This window comes from Triturus cristatus, chromosome 9 (genome assembly GCF_964204655.1).
Source record: "Triturus cristatus chromosome 9, aTriCri1.1, whole genome shotgun sequence".
Classification (NCBI taxonomy): domain Eukaryota; kingdom Metazoa; phylum Chordata; class Amphibia; order Caudata; family Salamandridae; genus Triturus; species Triturus cristatus.
Window position 1 is genome coordinate 1,212,568,739 of NC_140592.1, and position 27,091 is coordinate 1,212,595,829.

Below are 27,091 nucleotides of genomic sequence, written 5' to 3' on the forward strand. Positions count from 1 at the left end.
CTGAGCCAGCGCTTTAGCGCTGCTCTGGCGAGAGCTATAGAAAACGGGGATCTGGAAGTGCAAACAGTGCGTTTCAGGCCCCCAACTACAGTGCATGTGCGCCGGTCGCACGCACCATTTGGCAGCCTGACTGTACATTTCGCGGGCGCTTTGATGTTCTCAGTGAGCCGCCCGGCCACTGTGAACATCAAAGCGCCCGCGAAATGAATTACTTTCACTTTAACGTTCGCACCTACTTGTTTATTTAGGTCTTGTGCCCTGGCGATAACCTCTTTGGGCACCAGAGTCTGCGTTTTCATACCCAGCTCGACGCTGGAGGTTTGTTATTCTGGAGATTACACCGGTTAGGCAGTGTTACTCTGAGGACTGGATGACGTGCCAGGATTCGTGAAGTCTGAGTCAAAACGGGGCTCTTAAAACTAGAGTCCCCTACAACGACGTTAAAGAGAGAAAATGGCGATAATAATAATGTGATGTGCTGCTTAAAGTAAGTATTAACCACTGTGCAGCTTTACCGATGGATCTCCCCATTAGAGGCACAAGCAGATACATACCTTGAATGTATGAAAGGAAGCGGCTGGAATGTCACTATCTAAAGACGGCGCTATTTTTCACACAGCTTTATTTTGGGTGTGGGAACAAAAGACACACAAGATGGCATTAGCATTACATATCCATATACTTATAGCTAATCACAGTAGACATCATGGGCACACATAATCCATCGGGCTCATATAAGGAGCCCCGCAGCTAGCCCCCCCAAGTCCATCCGTACATCACCCATGCGCCCCATACCAGAGGGTGCGCAGACGGCGCTATTTTAAAAGATAACTGTGTCAGCTAACTTCCAGACACCTTTTAAAGCTGTTACGAAATTGCATACATCCTTGTTCCTTCTTTCTGACTGACCTAAGGCCTTTCATATTGGGAATATTGCAAACGTTTGCGGTTTTTGTTCCCCTGCTTTGGGCCGCGGACAAGCATAGAATCGCTTTTGACTGCGCCCCAAACGCCACCGAGCGCAGCATCTATACATCAAACACAATCAGGATCGTATGCGAGCCGCAGGGGATGTTCTGGGGCTCAAGGGATTAGGTGGGGAAGGGGTCATCCTTTAGGTATTTGCGCCTCTCTGCTTGCTTTTTGAATGGTTTCTTTTTCCACAAATAGCCGATGCAGAACTCTGATATATCTCTAACTTCAAGAAAGCCGACCTGAAACTGCCATCCACAACCTTCAAATCACCCTGGACTTTCATAGTAGGAAATTGAAACCTACAGTGTGGTGCTGGACAGGCAGCCTCTAGCTTTGCCCTGCATTTATTCTTCCTCGTGTCTTGCACAGACAATATTGATTGGATCTCTGTTCTTCATTTCACACGCTTTGCTAGTCCGTGAATTCACTACCCTTAGGGTTAAAATATATATATATATTCACATATATACACAAACACCATTTATTGAGCACCAAGATACCCTTTGCGGTGAACGTGCGCTTCACAAATACACGTTATATATAATTAAGAATTATTCTTGATTTCAGTCAAATAGCTGTCGAAGCTCAGCAAAGTTCGAATAACATGGCTTGACTTATTTTTGACACATGGTGCCAAAAGCACATTGTGCCCACTCTAATGCCCCTCAGCTGGCTACACGTGAAAGTAAAATCCCATTTCTAGATAATTGGAATGGTATGTCAACCCTTCCCCACAGCCATCGCTCTAAGAATGTCTTCTCTATAAAATGGCTCATAATTTACAGTGAACCTCTCTCAATTTACTATTCCTGACCAGATACAAGCACTTTGGAAGAAGAACATGTCAAACCCGTGGGACAACCTTCAAAGTCCCTCCTTGTAGCTCCTTAAACTCGAAGTAGGCTACCTACAAATTGGGAGAGATGTGTAAACTCCACTCTTACCAGAGCCGGATCCTCCAGTGCTCTGACCAAACCTCTACATGCGCCCATCTAGATTTAGACTAGAAGAAGGCTTTATTTTAGTCTCTGAATGGACAAGCTGGGCTGTTTTAAAACTTCAAGACTTCCAGACAGTTTTGCCACAACTTACCCTTTTTTCTCATCCTCCACTTTTAGAGCCATAAGTTGAGCAGACTCAGCCATTGCTTGGCAAACCTACAAGTAAATAAATAGGCTACGTCCTCTTTTAAGAAGCAGTTTCTCTATTAAGGTAAGGGAGGGCCATACGGAGCTGCTCTAAATGGCTTGTCTTATCACCTGAGCTAATTCCGGTGTTTAATGAATAGATCTTTGTATTTCTTGGTAAATCTGGTTGTGTATCATTTGAATTATTTACTAATCTCTGCAAACCCTGTATGTTTCCTCCTATCCCGTGTAATTTTCAGACTTAATCTGATGGAGGCGTCCATGTAGCTGACCAGCAGTGAAATTAGCGGTTCATTATTGGAGTTGTTTGGGGTGGGGGGGATGTTGCATCCCTCGCATCATGACAACAATCCCTTTTTAGGTCTCGCCTGAGCCAGCGCTTTAGCGCTGCTCTGGCGAGAGCTATAGAAAACGGGGATTTGGAAGTGCAAACGAGTGCTTTCCAGGCCCCCAACTACAGTGCATGTGCGCCGGGCGTGCGCACCATTTGGTAGCCTGCGTGTACATTTCGCGGGCGCTTTGATGTTCTCAGTGAGCCGCGCGGTTACTGAGAACATCAAAGCGCCCGTGAAAGTGCACACATTTGCCACCCCCTCCATCATCCCACTTCCTGCTTGTTTCACAATGTTTTTTTTCTTTCTCAGTATTTTTTTTGGTTCTCTCTGTAGCGCTCTCTTCTTAGCTCTTAGTCTGCCTCTCCCTGTCTCTTTCTCCCTGCCTGGCTCTGTCTTTGTTTTGCTTTCTCTCTTTGTCTGCCTCCCGTTCTCTCCCTAACTTTCTCTCATCTTTCTCTAGCCATCTGTCACTCTCTCGCTCTCTTCTTGTCTCTCCACCTTTCTTTCTCTGCCACTTCCTGTCTGTCTTCTCTCTCCCTCTCTCTGTATCTCTGTCTATTTTTGTCCCGTGACTTTTTTTTCTTCCTATCTTTCATTTTTCTCTTGCTCTCTCTGTCTGTCACTATCGTTATCTCCCCCCCCCCCCCCCCCCCCCTTATCTGGATTTCCTAATTTCTGTCCCTGATTTTCGTTCTATCTACCTCTCTCTCGCCCCCATTTATTTCCCTCTCTTCCAGGCATCCAGTTCTGGGTGTTCTTTATGTCCTGGACAAACTAAGAATGTTCGGTAATAAGTATTATTTTTGGGGTGCACGTGTAGTGAAAAACTTCTGACACAAACTGATGTCAGTGACATGGGCAGTAACTGCAGAGCGTTCAGTACTTATTTTGTGTGCCTTTCCCACTGGAAAGCTTTGCTTGTGATCAGTCACCCGGTTTTGATGTTGGTGTTGCATGCTTCTCAAGCATTCTGCTGGATCTGCAGGACAGGAGTGTTTTTCGGGGTGCCACTGTTTGCTCTCTGCTTGTTGTAGATACCAGCCGATGTGTGGCAATGGCCACTAAATACCATTCATTCAGAAATCTGCATCGTCGTATAACGCGTCTGTCCTTCATGTACCAGCCTGCTCACATTGGGTCTGAGGCTTTCTCCTTGCACTTGTATCAAATATCATTTTCTATGGGCTTCCAGAGAATGGTTGTCACTGGCTGAAGTTCTTTCCTTACTGACTCTCGGTGGCCATTGGTCAAGCTCTGGTATTAATACACGCAGTCGCGCTCTTTATTCCAGGCCAGAAGGTCCCAGCAGCAGGTTCCTTTGATAAGAGGCGGCATGAGATGGCACCAGCACAGACGACATTTATTCGGAGCTCAGAACCATGTGCCATCCGCTGGATTAACGGACAGACAAACAATACAATGCATATCTACCCTGACCACAAAAGGGCTACCAAATATTGTGATCCAAGGATGTCCTGTGCAATCACTGGTACCGCCTTAAAAGGGGGCGTCCCTGCTGCAGCAGTCTTTGTTTAAGGTGCAGCGTGTGGTCTGAGCACCACTCAGCAGGTCACAAGCCCTTTGTGCCTCTAAAGGTGTATACGTATCTATCAGAAGGATGGCATCATATTAATGTCAACATTTCACTCCGTTTGCAGTCGGTTACTTTGGGCCAGACGAGAGCGACCAGTCTGATCCCAGGTACATAGCGCTCAAACGCTGCTGGAAGGCTGTTAGGAGCTGTAGCTCATCGATGTTTGTCTGCATTTAAACAGCTGCTCTTGTCTCAAGTACTTTCTGACCCTTGTTAAACTCAAAACGATGATACTTCGGACAGCAGCGAGGTGCCAAGTTTGCTCTTATCCTAATTTTACAAAGCAGGAGTTGTAGCATAACATTTTTAACTGCAGCTCTGACCGCAGCGCCACATCCTCTGCCTCTAAATGTCACAGCACAAGAGACCTGAAACACAGTGTGAGGTGAGGATTGTGACATAATGACCCCTCTGCCCCACATTTCTCAGGGCCTTACTTTATTCATTTCGGAAGTGGGAATCACCCCAATACCCCTCCCCTCTCTCTATCTCTCTCTTCTCTCCCTCGCTCTCTTTCTCACTCTTTCCCTTTCTCCCTCCTCTCTCTTTCTCTCTCTCTCTCTCCCTCCCTCTTTCTTTCTCTTTCTCTCCTCCCCCTCTCTCTCCTCATTCTCTCTCTCTCTCTCTCTCTCTCTCTCTCTCTCTCTCAGTCTCTCCCACCCTCTCTTGCTCTCTCTCTCTTTCACTCTTTCACTCTCTCCTCTCTATTTCTCTTTCTCTGTCTCTCTCTCCCCTCCCGCTCTCTCTTTATCTCTCCTCTCTCTCTCTCCCCCCTGTTTCTATCTCTCTCCCTCTCTCCCTCTCTTTCTCTCTCTCTCTCTCTCTCTCTCTCTCTCTCTCTCCCCCTCTCTCTTTCTCTCTCTTTCACTCTTTCTAACCCTCTCGCTCTCCAACATACACTCCACATAATACCACTCAGTGCCACATAATTACATACCACATATTTACACTCTACTCAATGCAACATAAATACACCCCGAAATCACTCAGTGCCACACAATTACAAGCCACATAATTACACTCTACTCAATGCAATATAAATACACTCCACAAAATACCACTTAGTACCACAGAATTACACACCACATAATTACACTCTACTCAATGCAACATAAATACACTCAACATAATACCACTCAGAACCACATAATTACACGTCACATAATTACTGTATTCAATGCAACATACATGCACTCCACATACCACTCAATACTACATAATTCAACGTCACATAATTACTCTCTACTTAATGCAACATAAATACACTCCGCATAATACTACTCTGTGCCACATAATAACATAATTGCACTGAACTCAATACAAAATAAATGCACGCCTTTGGGTCAAGTCGCGCTATATAAAAAAGCAACAAAAAAAACTTTTGCGATGCAATAGGTCTCGCATTACTGAATGTTTGCGCTACTGGTGTTGCATTATTATTAGCAATGCCAATAGCTCAAACTTTTATAATGCGAGACCTATTGCATTGCAAATGCTTGTTAGGTTGAGCCAGCACATGCACTCTCACTTGCAAGACTTTTGTTTTTAATAATGGTCTCAGAGTCCGCCCATTGCTAACTATTTGATGGCTTCGGTGTCAACTCTTCTTTGCTGCCTCCTAATTGGCCAGTGCAGGTGAAACGTCACTCCTGTTTATGTAGAGCATGGACAAAGCACAGATTGATTCCATGTAATTAGAGCCCGTCTGCTACTCGCACTGTGATTAAGGTACTATTTCTTCTTCCCACCTTTCAACTCCCCCTGCCCTCGTCTAGTGCTCCCTACTTCCTTGACCCTCCTGCTTAAAAAAAAAAAAACCTATTGCACAGCAGCATGGGCTGCTGTGCAACATGGCTAAAAAAAAAAATGTAAAAAGCTATGACGCGATAGTGACTTCTGGTGTAAGAAACAGCCACAGCTCCTTGAAGCTGAATCAGGACATGCGGTGCCCTGGAAAATAAAAAATAAAAAAACAGATTGGTGGTACGCTAGTCTGGCTAAAAGTTTGAGACCATTGTTTTCCTATCCTTGAGGGAGGGGCAGTGAGGCACGGGCTGAAAGTATGCATGTTTGCAGTTCTGAGGTTGTGGGGTGTTGGGACAGAGGGCAGCACCCACTCCGTGTCCCAAGTGAAATCATTATTTTGACTCGAAGGTTCCCATTGGGTATCGCAGTCACAAAAGAGGAATTCCAAGAGTCAAAAGGGGATGAAAGGGCGATTTTAAGATCACGGCCATTCTAATAGTGACCAGCAAGTACCGTACATAAACGTATTTATCATACAGGCGATACACAGACGAGTTATTCATTTCGTTACATGATTTAGTACTCCCTTTCCCCAGCTCAAGATTCTGCAGGAAGAGACGTTCAACAGAACATACATCGAACTCGTTTTAATTCTATATGATTTAGTACTCATTTCACGTTCTCGAGGCACTGTAGTAAGCCGTTGCGACTGTATATATCTAGCGCTACGATCTTTAGTGCTCATTGTACATTTCCACGCTACTGCAGTCTGAGGTGTTGTCAAGAAGATCAAGAAATAGTTGTCTTAGTGTTTTACGATTTAGCGCCCTCTACAGCGCTTCCGACTGCTGCATTAAGGAGTGGTATGACAAATATACACAACTACTGTGTGTGTGTGTGTGTGTGTGTGTGTGTGTGTGTGTATGCAACGGTTTATTACTAAATACTTTATTACATCTGCACCCTCCGCAGTATGAGGCATTCTACTCGCATATTTTAAATCTAGCTTTCTGGGCAGGGTTCAGTCCTCCCCAAGCCTCCAGTAAGAAGTTCTATATCATTTACACATATTTTTGTATTTAGTACTCTCACGTTTCAGTGTGCTGCAGTGCGTGGCGGTTTACACAGCATTTGCAAATATTGTATCAATAGCGCTATTTGATTTAGTAACCTCTCTCCTATCTGCCTACAAGTCTCAAAGCACAGGAAGGATTTATACATACATTTCATTTACACACAGAACTATAAGATGTTGTGCCCCTCTCTAGTCTCGTTGTGCAGCAGGAAGAAGTGCTCAGAAGTGCTTTCTACAAATTTTAGTTATAAAGTGCTGTGTGACATTGTAGTTCTTCTGTGCCTCGAGGCTGAGCTGCTGCCCTTGGTCACCAGTGACCGACTCGTGCACACTGACCTCCAGTCACCGAGAGCCCGACCCCTGGGCGACTACTTTTAGGTCGAACCTGCATGTGCATGCGCTCTTGCTTACGCGACTTTCATTTTCAATAATGGGCTTAGATTCTGCCCATTGCTTTACATTTGTTCTCCTCAGTGTCTCTCTTCATTGCTGCCTCCTGACTGGCCAGTGTAAGCAAAGCCTGGTCGAGCCTGTGTGAGCATGCACTAGAGCATGCTCTCTTGTTTGCTAGACTTTTGTTTCCAAAAATGGTTTTGGAGCCCGTCCACTGTTTACCATTTACTGTCTTCAGTGTCACTCTTCTTTGCTGCCTCCTATTTGGCCAGCACAGGTGAAGCGTCACTTCCCTTTCTTTCTGTGGAGCCATGGACCAAGCACAGTTTCATTCCACTTAACTAGTGCCCGTCCGCTACTAGCGCTGTGGTTGAGGTAGTTTTTTTTTTTCTTCCCTCCTACTTCCTCTGCTCTGCCCATGCCTGGTTATCCCTCTTCTTGCTCCTGCTTTTTTTGTTGTTGTTTTGTTTTACATATTGCACAGCAGTGCGGGCTACTGTGCAACATGGCTAAGAAAAGAAAAAGCGAATGACGTGGTCGACTTTAAGACATGTTGCACAGCAGATGGGCAACATGTCTTAAAGGCATTAACAGTGCCAATATATTTCACTTAGACAAAACCTATTGGCTTTGCCAATGCTCGTTTTGTTTTAGCTATTGATCTGAGTTGAATCGATTACCAAACAGAAAATGTTTTTTGTTTTTTTTAATTGGGGGAAGCAGAAGCAACACTGCAGAGGTAGGGGGAAATGAGAAAGTAACACATGGCATGAACACCAAAGAAACATGGGAGAGGACTCACAAGCAACAGGGAGGAGATCTGGAGGGGACACGAAAGCAACGGGGGAGCGCTGGGCGAAACCAATGCTGGGGTTGGGAGAAAGCAACATGGAGGGCGCTATGGAGGAAGCATTGGGGAGAAGCACAAGGGTTGAGTGTAAGTGGGAGGGAGCGGGGAGAAGCTGTGAGGTAGTAGAGAGCAACAGTGAGTGCAGGGTGAGATGCATACACAAGGGAGACAACTTGAAAACACACATACTCTAATGGAGTGCTTCACACACAAGAACAGATTAGTGTTTAAAAAGCAAGCAGTGGAAGCAGAAATGGCATCCAATCGGAAGATATTGTAAAGAGTCAGTGCTCCAAGGGAGGGACAAACACACGTTTGATGAGCTGGGACATGAATAAAAAGTAGGCAAATGAGGGTGTCAAGGTAAGCCAACCAATGGGTAGCAATGGGCAGACTCTCAGCCCTCTATGTTCTTTCTAAGTCACAATATGCCTCGCAACAAACCGTACATGTGCTGTCCAGTTGGCTCTGCCTCAAAATATTCACGGTGATTACACCTGGAAGCGTTTTAACGTGAACTTTTAAAAATGGGCGCAAATGATTGTAGGATGGTCATACTCCAACCGGTTTAATGTCCTCAGCATATTTTCTAATGTCCAGTGCAAGTGCAACCCTTGCCATGTGTATATGAAAGAATGCGTCCTTCGCTTGTCTGCACTGAATGTGAAAGTCCCACAATCAAGATCTGTAGCCTTTTAGGTCTGTCCAAGAGTAAAGTGCATGAGCACTTTCCCCAGGGGACTCTATTCGAACGGGGTGTTTAGGGATAGGTGGCAAGGCTAGCACTTGGCATTCTTCTTGTCTGTGTGTGCCAACCCTTTCACAAACAACACCTTTGTTTGTAAGGTCATTGATCTACCACTCTTAATACAGTTGTTTAAGCAGGAGACACAGAGCCCTATTGTGACTTGTTACAGCAGGGGGTTGCTCTGCACGTTGCAGAATCCTAGCTGACTCCCATTTAGTTGGTAACCTTGAATTGTTGTACCTGATGTGAGGCAGATCAACTAGAACCACACACACACACACACACACACTCCTTTGTACGTTTTTTCCCCCAATTTGAAACTGAAAATGTTGTAAATCTTATAACCAATATCTTTTTCTAGATGGAAATTTGTAAATTCTGTGCCATTCTCGTTTTGAATGCTTTAATTTTGCGGATCGGCCAACTTTTTGACAATTGCTTCAAGGTAATAAAATGTACAAAGTAGCCTAACAACTGGAGACATTTTCTTTGTAAATTGTAGTTGGGAGGAACCACTGTTTTCAGTTGTTCTGCGGGAACCCCATCTCACAATACGGTTATGCTTAAATTACGGTCATACGAGTCAGAAAGGGGGACAAAGCTCCTATCCCCCATTGAAATGAATCAATTAATTTGTTTTCGCAGCAGCCGAAAGATGAAATGCATGACACAGTACCAGTTTCATTTCCCCAGTCCTGTTGGGGACTGCCAATTAAGAGAAACATTTGAGGAAGTATTCTGTCTTAAGTATGGTTCAAAAGTGCACGTCTACAATCATTCAAATAAAAAAACAAATATAACACATTTTTGTGGTGCAGACATGTAGTTCCCCATAAAACATAGGTGGTCTACAGAAGTATTCTACAGTCTGTGCATTGATTATTTTGACCTTATATATCTTGGAAATTAGTACAAATGTTACAACTTACAATAAAATCTTGCACATTAATTCAGTACTCCCAGCAAAATCTGAAAATAATTTGTGGTGACACCATTTTGGCGCTTTTTTTAGTCACTTAAAGTGGGAGATGCTTGAGACCTTCAGGCTGGTGTCGATAAAAAAGATACACTGCCTTTGAAATTTTTTAGGTCTTGCAGCTGCTCTGTCTGTTGTGAGACATTTTATTACCTTAAAACGAGCTTGGAGCCTACTCCTTGCTTACCATTGGTTGGTTGACTTCATTGTTGCTCTTATTTGATTGTTTTATTCATTAGTTATGAGGAGCTTTTCTTCCTCTTTTCTTGTTTGTTGTTCTTCTGGAGCACTGACGCCTTCCTGTGTCCTTTCAAAGTGCACTTTTTCAGGTGCTACTTTTCTATATTTTGCCTGCACAGCGTTTGCGAAATTTCTTGTAAATAAAAAAAACTTGAACAGGGTTCTCCCATTACTTAACATTGGTTGGCTTTCATGTCCATCTCATTTCCTATTTTGTCATTGGTCAGCACCTACTCCATTGACTTTCTCTTCCTGTTTTTGGCCTTTCTGTGGAGCTTGTATCAAGTACAGTTTTCTGTCTGCGACCAGTGTCCTTCCGCTGGCTGCACGGCTCCATAGGCAATGTATATTTTTCTTTTTTACTTTTTAGTGGAACACGCCATAAGAGTGCATCATTTTGCTGCTCGTTTGAAACGCACACCTCCCACTCCACCCGCATTCTCTTGTCTCTTGCCCAGTCTCTTCCACCATCTCCCTCCACTGGTTTCCTCCAGCCCCTTGTGTGCCCCGTCCACCAACCCCCATCTCTGCTTGCCCCATTGTTGCTTGCCTCCCTCCTCCCCCGCCGTACCTTGAACCGTAGTTCGCCCGCCACTCCTTGACCACTATTGTTTTCCTCGTTCCTTACTGCCTTAGGACAGAAAGCCTATAGTCTTGCTATAAAATTGAATAGGGCAGATAGCACATTTGGTGTGCCACGCGGTTGATGTGCACATCATAATGTTTATAGTAGATTAGTGGTATGCATTAGTTGTTAAAACATTTTTCGAATAATTTGGAACATTTTGGGTAAGAAATTGATCACAGGTTTGTTTTGTAATTCTGCTGATTGTAGAGAGGCTCAGTTCAGGTACGCAAAGCAATATTAAGGGGTCTTGGGAATGGACGCTGACCAAAATACATTCTTGACAACCTTTGTTTATGTTTCCAGGAGGGCGGGCTTCCAGTTCAAGTCAATAACGAACTGCGTGGTCTTGGAGCATTAGCAGAACCATTAGGTTTCGCCTATGCGAGATCTACAGTCTTTGTTAGTTAAAAACATTTTTTTTACATGTTGCACAGCAGCAGGAGCTGCTGTGCATTAGGGCTTGAATTAAAAAAAAAAAAAAAAAAAAAAGCAATGATGCGACAATCTTTGATTTCATCGTGTCGCTTTTTTTCTTTAAGCCATGTTGCACAACAACTCGTCCTAATGTGCAACATGTAAACAAAAAACATATTGACAAAGCCAATAGCTCTCGCATTGGCAAGACCAATGCTTGTTTCTTTTTGGTTAAGCTCTCTACAAGAGTGTGTATATTTCCAGCCGTATTCCTCGTGTTTTTCTCCCCCCTCTGTGTTCTTCCCCACGCTCCGTTGTCTGTGTGCTTTTTCAGCCCCTTTCTTCTATGCTCTGTTAATTGTGTGCCTTCCTAACATCCATTGCCCCTATTCTTGCCCTTTCTGCTCACCCTCTAGTGTCTGTGTTTGCTCCTGCCGACCACCCTTAGTTGTCCGTGTGATTGTCCCTCTTGCCCACCCCCTTTCATCTGTGTGTGTGCCCTTCCTGCCTATCCTCGCTCTTGTCGGAATGCTTGACCTATCCCCTCCCGCCCACCCTCTGTTTCCCGTGTGCCAGGAGTAGCCTCTTTTGCTCACCCTCCTTTGTGTGCTCCCCCTAGCCCCTCAAGCCCCCAACAGTTGTCCATATGCTTCCCCATCCCCTCTTGCTTGTACACTCCCATCGCTCTCTCCCTCCCTCGTCCACCAACCCACTCCCCCAAACAAATGGGGAAGTGGATTGGGAAAAGACAACACATAGAGAGGGCGGTAGGAAGGGCGTGAAATAAGGACATGGGAGGGGGTAGAGTACAGGCGAGAGGGGATGGAGGTACAGGCGAGAGGGGATGGAGGTGCCCATGGCTATTATAATACAAATATTTTTTTCAAAAGAGCTACCACTCAGTCCGTGCTAATGTTTTTTTTTTTTTAAAGAAAAAAAAAAGCGCATTAGCACTGGCCGTGTCATAGCACCTAAAAAAAATTAAAAAAAGATTTTTATCTGCGCTGCTGTACAGCATGGCTGCAAATCCATTGCTAAAACCAATTGTTCTCATTCTCGAGACCTCTTGGCTTTGCCAATGCTCCTTTAATTGCAAAGAGGTGAAACATGGTCTTGGCAATACAGTCCCTCGGGACAGCTGTTGACAGATCTTTGAGGGCTTTTCCAGCCTCTCATGTAGGCTTGTGGTGCCCTTCACATCTGGCTTTGCATGAAGGCATGTGGTGCCCTCCACATCTGGCTCTGCATGAAGACTTGTGGTGCCCTCCACCTCCGGCCTCTCAGGAAGGCGTGTGGTGCCCTCCACATCCGGCCTCTCAGGAATGCGTGCGGTGCCCTCCACATATGGCCTCTCAGGAAGGCGTGTGGTGCCTGATACCTCTGGCCTCTCAGGACGGCGTGTGGTGCCCTTCACATTCGGCCTCTCAGGAAGGCTTGTGGTGCCCTCCACACCCAGCTTCACAGGAAGCTTGTGGTGTCCTCCACACCCAGCCTCTCAGGAAGGCACGTGGTGCCCTCCACCTCTGCCCTCTCAGGAAGTGCCCTCCACACCCAGCCTCTCAGGAAGGCGCGTGGTGCCCTCCACCCTCTCACGAAGGTGTGTGGTGCCCTCCACCTCCGGTCTCCCACGAAGGCATGTGGTGCCTTCCACCTCTGGCCTCTCTGGAAGGGGTGTGGTGCCTTCCACCTCTGGCCTCTCTGGAAGACGTGTGGTGCCTGTGAGAAGTTGGCCTGGTATATGCAGTCCACTAGTTATAGTGGGCACCTTGCACCATTCCAAACAACCCTTATTGATGATTAGGTTTAAGACAACCTTTATTGAAAGCTATCCTAGTGGTAGCTATGGAGAGCAGCTTTCAGGCTAAGTCTTGAAGGAGTGTAAAGCAGCTTGGTTTACCAGGTTATAACCTCCTGAATAACTAAATGAAAGGAGAACCACACAAGGTATATATGTCTAAAATATATGTATTTATTTCTAAACCCTCTCTACTAACCTCTTTATGAAGTTTGAGAGCAAGGCACACAATAACACAGTTATTAAACGACAGTAAATAGCACAATATACAATGGGCCCCAGGGGGAGACCTAACCATATATTAAAGTGGTATAAGAACCACGACTTGACTAGACACAGTGCCTAGAGCACGTAGAATCGCTGGGACCCCAAGGAACCACCCAAGGTAGTGGCACAGGGGACCCACGGGGGACGTGTGCAGTGTGAGAACACAGCCACGAGCCCCGTACAATTCAATGTGAACATCGCGGTTGGAATTTTAAAGAATAAGGACACTTAAGAGAGGACTTTGAGCAAACCCTTTCAGACTTAGAGGGTTCTAGGGCCAGCACCCATGGGAACACCGGAGTACTCGTGTTACCTCACCCAGGGAAGCCGGGTGCATAGGTGTCAAATGGTGTTGGGAATCGTCGTTGATTTCAATGGTGATGTGCGGCAAAGTGCTGCTGCCGTGGAAAGGAGAAGTGTCCGGGGTGATCCAAGCCTGGATCGAAGATGTGAAGAACCTGAAAGCAGAGGGGACTGTGTCTGGGTCACTTGTCAGTGACCAGGGGCATGATAGACGAATGCCCACTGATGTCGGGTGTTTCAGGTGCAAAGAGGTGAAGCTTGACTCCACTGCCACGGGGACCAGGAGGCGTCAATGACAACCACAGTCCGCAGGCGAGCTGTCCCACGAAGGATATTGAGTGCTGGGGGGGGTCAGTCTCTGGATTGGAGACCAACAAGCCTTGGCAACGGCAACCCACGCGGTGAGAGAAAAATGGCTTCGGTGTGGACTAGCAAGGTCCTGTGGACTCCCCAAGCGAGGGCGAGTCAGGGCACGTCTGGAGCAACCAGGTAAGCCCATTCAAAGTCAAAGTACTCTTCTCAGGGACCCACAAGTCGACGGACAAGGGATCGCGAAGGGACCTCAAGAGGAATCACTAGATACCAGCCCATGGGTCACTCGAGGAGTGTAGGCCAACAATCTTCGGTGGAATCATTGCTCGGGTCTGGACTACAAGTAGCACAAAGCACAGCCTCCGGGATCGCCAAAAACCATATGCTGCTGCAAATGGTCGCGGTGTCCAGGGGTTTGGGTTGCACGGTCCCCACAAGGGCTTTGGATCTCAGGTTTGCTGAGAGCACGGATCGGCCTTGGGGAAGCTTGGAAACCCACCTCCTGTGTGGCAAAATCGTCGGTGTCCTTTGGGAGCAACGGCGATGCAAACCGGACAAATGCGTCTTTGGTGCCTTCCTTGCAGGGGAGTAACTCCTTTACTCCAAGGGAGATTCTTCGGTCATCCAACGTCTTGTAGATAGTAGAAGTTCTGGGATTCTATAGCAGAGTTTCGTCCAGGTAAATCTAAAGTGCTGTAGTCAGGGGTTCCTACTTTATACCCAAGGAAGGGGTGGGACAAACTATGGGGACCCACCTATGGGAGGGTCCGGACAGAGGGGTGGCTACACCCATGTCCTTTGTCCAGTTTCGCGCCAGAGCAGGGGCTGAGTGCCCCTGCAACCGGTTTGAGCTGGACTATGCACAAGGACACCAAATGTGCCCCCAGTGCAGACATCGAAGCACTCTTGGAGTGCACCCACCCAGTCCCAATACACTAAAGCCTGTCTGAGAGGTGGTTACACCTCCCTGTGACAGGAAACCTATTGTCCAGGCCTCCCCTGCCGGAGTTTCGTCCAGCAGCAGGAGGGCAGACTCATATCTGTGGCTGGCAGCATCCATCTTGTGATGCCAGGGTCTGTGAAGCTGCTACCGGGTGTACCGGTGCAGTCTTGTTCCTCCCTCTAGTAGGGTGAAATCATACCTCCCACACCACTTACTGGTGTAGAGGTATGATTCCCAGGTGTTTGACACCAAACATGAGATGTTTCCATGCAGCCATTCCAAGGTTTGCATTTACCGCGAGGTTATAATGCACTTAAGAGTATATGGTTTGGCTGCATCACAAACAACCCCTGAATTAAGGTTCCGAAGGCTGCAGATGGGCTCTGCTCATGCATGGGCACTCTTTCACATAAAACCCAGCACCCTGCTTTCAGGATTGATAAGGCATGCAATAGGGGTGACTGATAGGTTTATAAGTGCAGTGATATGGAGAGATATAGGGAACCTATATCTCGGTAAGGGGTGCATACACCACCTTAAACAGGCTGCAGCACACCTGTTGTGTCATTTTGAATGGCTTCCCAGGGGTGACATAATACCTGCGGCAGCCCCTGGTAGGCCTCTGGGGTACCCATGCCCTGGGCACATAGTGTACCATATACTAGGAACTTATAAGGGTACCCCAGAATCCAATCTGGAGTGTACCTAAAGTACATGGAATCCATTTAGAGAGGAAGCAGCTAGGCTGGGGCCCTGAATAGCAGGGTCCCAGCCAAACTAAAGTCGAAAAACAGTGAAACATCAGCAAAAAGTGGAGGTAACCATAAGAAGCAAATCCTACTCTCCTACAGTGCCCTCCACACCCAGCCTCTCAGGAAGGCGTGTGGTGCCCTCCACCTCCGGCCTCTCAGGAAGACGTGTGGTGGAAGATGTGTGGTGCCCTCTACCTCCGGCCTCTCAGGAAGGCGTGAGGTGCCCTCCACCTCCGGCCTCTCGGGAAGACTTGTGGTGCCCTCCACCTCCGGCCTCTCACGAAGGCTTGTGGTGCGCATCCACATCTAGTTATCAGGCTTTTGGCGCTCTTCCAAGCCCTACCTGTGCCCGATTTGACTCTCACTACACTTCCCAAGCAGCACCTCCCCACTGTTGGAAAATGATGATCTGGTTTCGTTTACCTTTTATGCCGGCTGACAAGGGACATATTGAACTCGATCCTCGTCACGGCTCACCTCCCGATCTTCACCTCACCTCCGCCCATCTTGCTTGTTCTGAATACCCAGACCCCCTCCGCTTACACTATCCCTACCTTGAGGATGTCAGACTCCGCTGCCTCATGCCTAATTTTAAATCCGAAACGTGTTCATGAGGAGTTCGCTTCTACTTGCTGTTTCCCGTGTCCCTTCTTTTATTCGTGTACCCTTTGAACGGGAAGGAAGTATAGTCACTTGCTGACTTAAATAGGTCAGGCCTTTTTCTTACAAACCAGATCTTTTTTCCCTCGAGTTTGACATCGCGGGCTGTGATGGCGTCATGAAAAGGTGGCACCTCTTGCAGCTTCAGCTCTCGTAGCCCTGACACCTCCTGGAATCTGCAATCTCACCACTTCCTCATCTGCTCTGCTGCGCGCTTGTTGAATCATTTATGCTTCGGAAACGTGACTGTTGACAGCTGCTCGCGCCGAGAGGAAGTGGCTGTTCTTGAGTGGGAACAGCGCGTGCTGCCTTTGTTTGTGCCCACAGCCCATAGGTGAATCCACTGCCGTTCTGGAGATGCAAATGTGTGTCTTAAGAGAAACTCAAGATGGCTTATCTGATAAATGTCTCATTGCTACTGTTGCTCTGTATTGTGTCAGGCAAGTTTCATTTCTAATCAAAATGCATATTTGTTGTGTTGTAGGGCTTCAAGGAACAGTGACATCAGTTTAAATCTACACTGAGAATTGAGCACGCCAGTGCTAAGGTGAGTACATTTAACACTTTAGGCTTGAGGTTCAGGGCACAGGCTACTCATTGTGCGATGCCTTTTAATGTGCTTGAGTAGTACACTCAGGGACTTATTTGGCTCTTGGCTGATGCCCCAGCGGGGGTGGGAGGGGTGGTGTGGGGGCGGAGATCATTACCTCTGCCACCTATAGTAGTGTATTTATGCTGGCCCATTCATGGGAAACCCGAATCAGTCTGGCCTACATATACATTATTAATTCAGTTTGTCTCAATAAATGGATGCAGTAAAGGCACCTGCCTATTTGCTAAAAGTTGCGGTCTTTTCTCACTGTTTAAGTCGTGGAGTAAAACAATCTAGAAACCTATAATGTATTCCACATACCTCCCTAGAAAGAATTTAAGCAATCCAGAGGCAGTACATTTTTACTACTTGTTGTAATACTCATTTCTACCTTTTGTGGCCATTATTGACAGTGCTACAACTTCTATTCCCTTACCAGCTAAATGTATTTCACGCCCTCTAGCCCCCTTTGGGTTATGAAGAAGAAGACTGATGGGCGTTTGAGAGTCTTGCTTGGATGGGTGGCCTGATGTCATGAGCCGGAGCTGAAACTGATGGCCATTGTGGGGAAAAGAGGTCTCAAAGCTTGAAACGGGGAATGTTTGCCCTCAGTAGATGGTTTCATCAGGCGCGTGTATGCATCAGGGGTAGAGTCTGACTTTTCTTGGCAGCACATCCTTGGCAAGTGTTAACAGCAACTTTTTGATTGTTTTCCACCCACTTTAAAGTTGAGAATCTCAGATTGAAACCCCTGCAGAAACATCCTTTATAATCCAAAAGCCAGCCCTAGAACTGCAGAGAAGTAGCATTCCTAATACATGGTGGTTATCAAACGCTTGCAGAATGTGTAGGAAGGTGGGGGAGGTAGGAAGCAAACCCCCAACAAAGTCCACTGGTGCAGTGTGAATATGTGGAGTCCCTCAGATCCTCAGTTTCACCTCCAGTCCTCAAAAACAGAATAGCAGGGCTCGGAGCCTCTATACCTGCTAGCTTTTTAAGATAGGAAAACTGACATTTGCTGAAATAGGACTAAAGTGCCACTGTCAGCTGTAGGATTCCACTGGATAGAGACATGTCGCTTGTTTGGCAAAGAAAGGATGTATGATGAATCTAGTTATTTCCTGCCAGATAGTCCATTTTTAGGATACTGTACCACCTTGGTAAGTTTCCTCTTGCCTAAGTGCCTAATGTGTCCCCATGCTACAATGTAAACATAGTTTCCAAATGAATAGCTTTGGTCTCAGTAAATAGGGTCATTCAGGTAGGGAGGAGACATAATAAAATCAGGTAGTTTTAGGTTTGTTACACAAAAGACAGCACTTCACAAGAAGCTTGTAAGTCTTAATGCAGGATGATTCCACCTGTGCTTTTGAGTCCTCAGATAGGGTTGCAGGGGGATCGTGGTTCAGGTATATCACGATGTGCAGAGGTCACCTGGGAATATGTCTTTACTAATTGTCTCAATTTAAAACAGTAGCTATGTTGAAAGTTGTGTTTCTGTACTACAAATATGACAGTTTCAGTTAGCTGTGAGTAGGAGTGTATAAGTGGAGGCAGGAAGCCCGGTATCCTCAAATCTGCCCTGCCTACTCCCGTCGAGCTTTGACAAAGCTCTAGTAAGTAGCAGGAGGCCTGCCCGGGTTCTGCTTGTGACTGTGTTATGGTAATGCTGCCCTACTTTTGCTGTACATGTTGCTCTGCCTGAAACCATGCACCATGGCTGAATCATAGCAACTCTGTGTCCAGTAACCTTCAACAATTTCCTGGCAAGTCATTATATTCCCGCCCACGGAAGGAAACTCTTCCAAGGCTTCTGCAATGTCTGACACTGAGTCTTATTATAAATGGAATTTTGCAGTTTTTGTAAAGTACACTGTACTTGTTTTCGTTCTGTTTCTATGGAGTCACAACGAACATTGCCACATGTACTCCATAGTATTTAATTTACTGCTCCAGTAGGTACATACAGGTGTCCTTTCTGGGTTTCCAAGAATTTATATAAAACCTACTACAGTGGGGCGATGTGCACAAGAGCTTTCTCAATGGTGTTGTGAAAGTCAAATGCTAATTACGGGTACTGAAATGTACTCCAATGTCGCTCCTTTATTATTTTATTTAAACATGTTTTTCTTATGTTTCTTAAAAAAAATTGCCATGACAAAAGCAGTACATAGTATGTCAAGTAAGCATTAGGATACGATGTGACAATGACGGATATAATGCCAACAATCACATAACAATGCAGGTTCGTACAAGGATAGTTAAATGCAGGTTTTATTGTTTTCCTCTTTAGGTGGCTAGCTAACAACACATCTATGTGCAGCTTTGTAAGGCTTTCAGCCAGTGAGTTCAGGGTGGAGCAGCAAATAGGAGCGGAGTGGCTGCCAAATGTTCTTAGGTCGAGAAGCCAGGAGCAGCAGCGTTGCATAAATATCACTAGTAGTGTCACAGTACATGAGATCCCTCATTTAGGCCTTCACTGTCGGCGGCGCAATCCCACCCCAATGTAAGGAGATCTGCCTTTTGGCTAATAGCAGGGCGATAGCAGTAAAGTGCCGAATCCCAGCCCCTAGAGGGCGGACATATCCCAACAGCGCAAGCAGTGGGGAGGAGGGGGTCTGTTCTGCTACCACCTTTAATGCCAAGTGTCTAAAGACCGTCTCCCAGAATGCAAGGACAGTGGGGGGTAGTTCCATTCCAGATGGATGAAATCCGCGTGCTCAGCCGCACACTTCTGGCAATTGTCCGGCCTAGTTGGATCCATTTTTGCAACTAGTGTGGGGGTAACATAAGCTCTATGTATATATTTAAAGTGGAGTAGTTTGTGCTTAGGTGCTGAAAATATAGCTGGTCTGCTCACAACAATATGACCCCATCTTGTCTGTCATAGGTTGTCCCAAATCCCCCGCCCAGGCTACCTGCGAGGTACGCGTCCTGTATTAAAATATTGTCTAAGATGGATATGTCTCGGTCCTCTACGATATCTGCCACTGAGCGCACCCGGCTGTCTTGGAACATATCTCCCACGCTTCAAAGGCAGCATTGGGTGAGCGCATATTGCGACAGTGTTTCAGTGGCCGGGGTAGCCATGGGTTATCGAGTATTGGTAGGTGTGAGGAGTAAAGTCAACCCCGAGATATCTACAAATCCTTTCCCAGGCCCAGCATATGGTTTGTAATGTGTGGATTTCCATGGGTGACCTCGATAGGCCACGTGGGAGGATGGTGGAGAGGGGGAGGGCCGTGCCTGCAAGTGCTCAGGCTTCAAATACTGAAGCCGTGCATTCGGATGGTACCAGAAATAGGCATAATGTGTCTGCGCTACTAGATAATATAAGTACAGATCAGGCACTCCAAAACCGCCTCGCTCAAAGGGCATAGTGAACGTTTGCCACCCCACCGGGCCTGTCCACCGGCCCAGACCAGCTTTGTCAACACACTCCAGAGAGTAGTGAAAAATGTAGTTGTGAGTGGTATGGGGATATTTAAAAACAGGTAGAGAAAGCGAGGCAAAACGACCTTTTTAATAATGGCTATCCTACCAGCAGGCAGTGGGGGCGTTACCCAGTGATCAATCTGCATCGATAAGCGATCTATGGCAAGGCCTTAATTGAGGCGGATGGCATCTGAAGCTGTACAGTGTAATAAAATACCTAAATATCTAGGGGGTTGTTACATCACTGTAAGGGGAAGTCTAACGTGAAAGGTGTTGTACCATCTGTTAAGGCAAAGATCTCAGACTTGGCCCATTTAATGACTGTCCTGGAAAAGCCACCAAAGCGACTCGCCTCATGAATTAGTGGGGCAAGATTTGTAGCTGGGTTGCGCACAAATAAAATAATGTCATCTACATATAGCGTGGCCAAAAGGGGCCCCTGGTGAAATCTGAGTCCCCGTTGGAGATATACAACCAAAAAAGTGTCGAAGCTGTTCCTTTAACAAACGAGACGGACCAAGTGGTGTCCATGAGAGTTTGTGTAGAGGCAACAATGTTGGATATGGAAGCCCTCACACACCCATCAGGATGTCCTGCTTCATCATCGGGCTGCTCCACATCGAGTCGGCTGGTGCAATACCCGACGGGCTCCTTATTAGGGAACACTCTTATGGTGATCCCAGTCCTGGTAGAGCGGGGTAGGATGACCGGTGACACGGACTCGGCGTGTCTAACGCAAGGAACTCCTTGCGTAGCCTACCAGGAACTGCAGTGTGCTATCCTATGGAATTGGTAGGGTAGACCGGGTTACAGGTAAACTTGTGGAACACTAGCTACCAATATGAATGCTAGGTCCTGAAGAATCGCTAGAGTAATCCTCAGATAGAGCGAGAAACATGTTGACCCTAGATGAGGCAGTGTATACAACCTAGCACATAAATCTACGTTACCAACACTTCACCTCATAGCTTTTAAGTAGGTAAGGAGGCTTCATAATAAACTGATTGAGAAGCCCTCCCATCCCTATTTTAATTCACAATCACTATCTCCTTTCATCTACATTAAATTAGAGCCCCTCACCCCCACTTCACCGGACGGCTGTTGGATAAAAGATCTCCATAAGAGTGTTCCCTAATAAGGAGCCCGTCGGGTATTGCACCAGCCGACTCGACGTGGAGCAGCCCGATGATGAAGCATGACATTCTGATGGGTGTGTGAGGGCTTCCATATCCAACATTGTTGCCTCTACACAAACTCTCATGCACACCACTTGGTCCGTCTCGTTTGTTAAAGGAACAGCTTCGACACTTTTTTGGTTGTACATTTTAGGGCTCGCTTAGCTGGACCTCCTTTCCAAAGCCCTGTTCGCCCCCCCCCCTTTTTTCTTTACATCCCCGTTGGAGATGTCACTCTTGGAGGTGTCGCACCAGCGGGTCCATCGCTATGATGAAAAGAAAGGGCGATAGTGAACAACCCTGCCTGGTGCCTCGCGATAAAGGGAACTGATCTGTGATTTCTCCGTTAACACAGAGCTTACGAGGGAAGCCCAGTTTGTCGAGTGTTGCATAAATAAAAGACCATTCCAAGGAGTCAAATGCCTTTTCGGCATCTAACAAAACCGACGCTGCAGGTAGGCTAGGCTCGATTTGGTTAATGACAGCAAATATTGTGCGCAAGTTGACAGATGTCGATCGATTTGGGGAAAAAGCCCGTCTGGAGGGTGGCGCCCTCTCGTGACTCATCCTCAGGGGGCAAGGAGCATCCAGGCCGCTAATAGGGGCTGATCGCGCAACTCACCACGCCATGATCAGGCACACTCCCACAGTCCCATGTCCCAGGTCTTCCAGCCTCGATTTTTGCAGGAGCCGCTCCGCAGGGCCGCAGCCCCGTCCTCCGGCTCGCCCGCGACCCCTGTCGTTGCGGGGCCTCCGAAAGCTGCGTCGGGCTACTGCCATTGCAGGGTTCGCAGCCAGCAGCGGAGCCACCCGTGACTACCCTGTCACCGTCCGCTCATGCCAAAGGGACTTCCACATCCGCGCAGTGTTCGAGAGTGCTGAGTTCGGCAGCAGGGTGGGGTTGAGCAGCTTTATCGGTGCGGCCAATCCGGAGCTCTGATATCAAGCCACTATGTTGGTGCCTGGTCTGGCCAACCCCCCCCTCCCCCCCCCCCCTCTAACCCTTCCCCCCCCCCCCCCCCCAATGTCACTGCTTGACGGTCTCTCGTAAAGTGGTCTCAGCAAGCACTGGGGTTGTGTTTTGCGGTGAGGCAACTATCTGCCACCTCTTGAAAGTTTAAGCAGCTCCAGAAAGACTGTTAGAAGCCAAATTCCTTTAGAGGACAATTTGAAATGTGTTTGTTTCGGCAGGTTTACATACACAGATTGCCTGCTATCGATAAGTCTCTCTGCTATATTCCTAAATCCCTGCATAAAAAAATGATCTGGACATAGACTTTCAATGTTTTTGTCCATATTTATTTTTGAAAGGCAATCTCCTTCAGTTCAACCTTCTGCCTGCCCCTGTCTATATAAATTACTCTAAATCATAGCCTATCTTAATCTCTCTTCCTTTGAAACCATATCAATTCATTCTCTCAACTATTTGCTTGTCACATAACCCCTTTAGATGTTAACCCCTTTAGATGTTAATGATAAAGGGGGTTCTAAATCATTCCTAAGGGCCTGATTTAGATCTCGCGGGATGGGTTACTCCATCACAGCGGTGACTGATATCCCATCTGATGAAATATAAATCCCATTATATACTATAGGATTTATATTTCGGCAGATGGGGTATCTCTCACAGTTGTGATGGAGTAACCTGTCCCCAAGATCTAAATCTGGCCCCAAGCCATTAATGTACCACAAAGAAACAACTGGAGTAAATGCATGGAATAGTTTCTTTGAGAGCCCAAGACTAATACCATTAACCAATGGACTGACGGGTACCTTTGGGGTCCCGGATAGCATGCTATGTGACGTAAATCGCTTCAGTACCTCATCAGGGGTCATAAGCGCTATATAAATGCAATTTCAATTTAATTTCAATACAATACATGGAGACAGTGATTTGTCCAGATGATACTGGTCAAACAGGTAGTCATAACTCAATTTTCTTGGGGCAGAAGGTCGATAAATTAGCCAGTAAGAAAAGGCTGTTCGATTGAAAGTTGGAAAACAGCTGGTAAAACTTTATGAACCAGAGGCAGGCTGAGGAAGAGAAACAGGATGAATAGAATACCATGGTGGATGAATTGGAGGCAGAATTAGACAAAGACTCTGAAATGTGGGCGGAACAGATGTTTAACAGCATGGCGGTGCACAGGAGTGGTGATTGAACACCATGGGCTTGGGGAGGGAGCAGAACAGTGGAGCTGGCAGATGAGCTACATGGTATATAGAGGAGAAGGGGCTGGGGTTGAACATACTGTCTAATGGTATACAGAAGAGAGGGTTGAGCTCGCTATGTCGGTCAGGAAGGCGAATTGGGCTACAGGCAATTGCGGAGGGAAAAATGAGAGGAGCAGCTGCCCTAGCACCTGCAAGCTCTATTCAACCATGTACTGTGCCAACACTGGCATATGGTGGTTCTGAAGTTCAACTGGTCTCTACCTCTCTTCACTTCCAGTGCCCTCCACCTCTTCCTGGCATCTACGAAGGGGTGAGAGGCTATTGAAACACAATTAGACTGTGCTAGGGGAACTTTTTGAAAAACAAAATTGTAATGTTTGATTGGCAGTGTAGTTAGCGTATCATTACAGCATGCAGCAACCATATTTATCATTTTGAAGCAATTAATTTTGTTGCATGTGGTGTATACTGTTAAGCCGTACATGCATGTTGATGTCATTTTACATTTTAATGGTTCATTTGCATAACTAATGTCCTAATATAGCGTCTGGGCAACTTAAGGGTCAGTATAGGGCAAAGTCTTAAAATATGGTACTGAGAAAAGTCAGGCGTTGGTGTGGGGGATAGAGAGAATGAATGGACAAAGAATGCGGCTCAGCACCCTGGGTGGCCACATGGCTGAACGGGTCAAATTCAGTAGGATGAGGAAAAGGGGTAGCATAGCAGCAAGCTCTATCCTTCTGCGTTGCACTGGCCCCGCTCAGATCATCAAGTCTGCCCTTGCCTGTCACATTCCTTTAAACAGAATGGCTACAATACCACATGTAGACCTTTTTGTCAGCAGGGAGATTCTGTTGGAAAATGGCGGACCAATTTGTTTAAAGGGCAAGATTGCAGCATCACACTATCCAGTGGATACTGTGCATGCATTCTAGTAGAGGCGCACTGTTTGCAATGGACAGCTACGCAATGGTACCAGCCATTTCCTACCATGTAGTCCATTTCCTCTAAGAAAGCACTCCTATGGGAGTGCCAGAGAGCCAGGCCACAAGATGGCCTCGGCCTAGCGAGGCAACACCGGCCAAAAAATAAATCCATCAAACATCCATGGTGCGTGGATGATTATCCCTTGAAAACCAGCTCGTCCCTTCAGGATATTGGCTATGGGGTGCACCGCGGTGAATCTATCCCATGGATGGGCCCTTGAGAGAGTGCGCCGTCGTGAGGCAGGTCAGGAAGTAGCTGGTCCTGTGTGGCTCTTTTACGGTGGCTGTGGCCCTGCGATCTAGAGCAGCAGGCCTGTCGGCCCTGTGGGGGTGACAGCCCTGGTCGGCCCAAGTATTTGTGGCACTTTGGGTGGGGGGGGAGGGTGGGGTCAACTGATCATGCAAATGATGGGTTGGCCGCCTCAGTGACAATGACTAGAGATCTAACATCTGGTTTTTAGGTCTCGCCTAGCTATTGCGTAGTAATCGCTATGCGAGACTCTAGTAAGAGGGGCTCCCAAAAGTGCTCCCAAAAGGGGATTGCATGGCGAGCACGCGCACAATCCCGTGCATCGTGCCGCCATGCAATCCGTTTGGGGAAGCGCTTCAGTCCACTGGCGCCCTTGGCATCAAACTTCAAAGGGTCCGCTCCCCCGCCTGTAATGCGCTCCCCCGCCCCCACCAAGCGCGCGCGCCACGCTCCGTCGCGTCACAAATTTGCTTTCACTTTTTCTTTATTTGCGTATCCATCCTTCTCATTCGTCCTTACATTATCCCTCTCGAGCCTCTTTCGCTTTCCTGATTTCACACCTCCCCCTCCTTTCATTTCCGTTCACTCTTTCTTCCGTGCCTTCTCTTGCCCACTATTCTCCTCCGTCGTCTTCCGCTACTCTTTCTTCCTCTTATTTAAAGTGCGCTGTTGTTAAGTTACTAAGCAATTCAAAGTGCCGGGTGTTGGAAGGATCATTAACAAAAGAATGTTTTGCTTCCCAGCCTCTGTGACTTTAAGAGCGACAAACGTCGTTTAGTCTGGCTCCATCGTTCAGTTGTTCAAGGAGTGTCTTCAAAAACAATTGTATTGATTCATCAGAGCTAAGTAATGACTTTACTTAACGTGTAAAATAAAATGAAAGCGTGAGGCACCTTGTGGCTTCTTTAGCATGGTCTTCGCAAGCTAAAATTCCACTCGCTCATGCCGAGAAAATGTGCACTTAGCGTTATATTTTGCTTTGAGTTGCTATGGCAACTCCCTTGGCACTGAAGCTAATGGGTATCCGGCCGCGTATTTCCTTATGGAATTATACTCATTTTAATCTCATTCTTGTACTCTGTTGAAAGCAACCCTCTCCTCGTCCCTTTGACACCAGTCCTGGATTGGGGGGGGAGGGTGTACATTTTCACACACAATCCATTGCGGGTGCCTCTGACTGACCACCTTTCCTCGCTGTAGTGATTTTGGGTCCATTCCTATCGGGGACCTCTGGAGACCCAGCTGGGGTTCCCCTTTCATCACCCTTTTGTTGATTTTTTTGCACCACCAAGTGGGCCATTTGTTTTCACAATTAGACATTTTGCTCTGGTCTCCAAAACATAAAACATCTCTTTACACACTTTAACATTTTTTCCACGGGCCGAAGAAATCGCTCCAGCCTTGGATAACGCTTCTAGCATGACCTGTTGTCATTTCTGAACCTGCCAGTATTTTGTCCCACAGGCACAAAATAATTAAAGTTCCACTGTCATTTCTATGTGATGAAGTGCTAAGTGGCACCCACGCCAATACGATGTTTTTGTCATGTTATACTCCCCATTCTCGACATTGTTACTTTACCAGAGCCAGACACATAAACATCCCTGCATTACCTAATGAAGCCGACCCCAGCTTCTCGTGGTAAATTGTGACACGTACATTATTGTTGAGCGCAAACAATTGTCAAAGAATGTAAATATTATATTCCAGACCTCAAGGCATGCTGGAACATGTGGAAATATATACGGAGAACTGGCGTCAGGGGAACAAAATATGATACATATGGATCTGATCTCGATTCTAGGGCGCTCGAGAGAACAAGCATTTGCAATGCAATAGGTCTCGCATTTACGCGAGTTTGAGCTATTGACATTGCAAATGACTGCCTTTTATTTAAGTTTTAAAAACAGATAAATGCATTGTCATTTGCAATGTCAATAGCTCAAACTCGCGTAAATGCGAGACCTATTGCATTGCAAATGCTTGTTCTGCATTGCGTTGTTCCTCTGTTGTGAGTGAGATCATAGCTCACCCACCTCTACCTACCCTTCGTAGTACTGATGCCTTCATTGTTTCACATCTGGGGGTGACGATCCCATAATCGGCTCATGGCTGCCACTCGTTTTTCCTATTGGACTACCTTCACTGACCCCTACAGGAGTTCTTCACGGCTCCTTTCAGCCACCCAGACTACCGCTGCCTGTGTTGTCCGGCTGGTCCTCTGCTTTTACCCTGGGATAACTCCCAATGTGTTGCATTGTTTATTGGTAATGGGTTTGGGTGGATGGTGGGATGGATCATTTCAACCAGTAGTGGTGGGGGAG

The 27,091-nt window shown here is 46.7% G+C and overlaps 1 protein-coding gene across 10 annotated transcripts in view; it reads left to right on the forward strand.

Annotated features, from left to right (window-relative positions):
* Positions 1 to 27,091, forward strand: part of NUMB (NUMB endocytic adaptor protein) — a 421,644-nt gene that overhangs the window by 197,511 nt on the left and 197,042 nt on the right. For 6 of the 10 annotated variants that reach the window (XM_085627239.1, XM_085627247.1, XM_085627246.1 and 3 more), the window contains exon 2: positions 16,639 to 16,701. The exons of 1 other annotated variant lie outside the window; for it this stretch is intronic. The gene's annotated coding sequence lies outside the window, so the exon portion shown is untranslated. The remainder of the gene's footprint in view (positions 1 to 16,638; positions 16,702 to 27,091) is intronic. 3 more of the 10 variants (XM_085627238.1, XM_085627241.1, XM_085627240.1) reach the window with 1 other exon arrangement.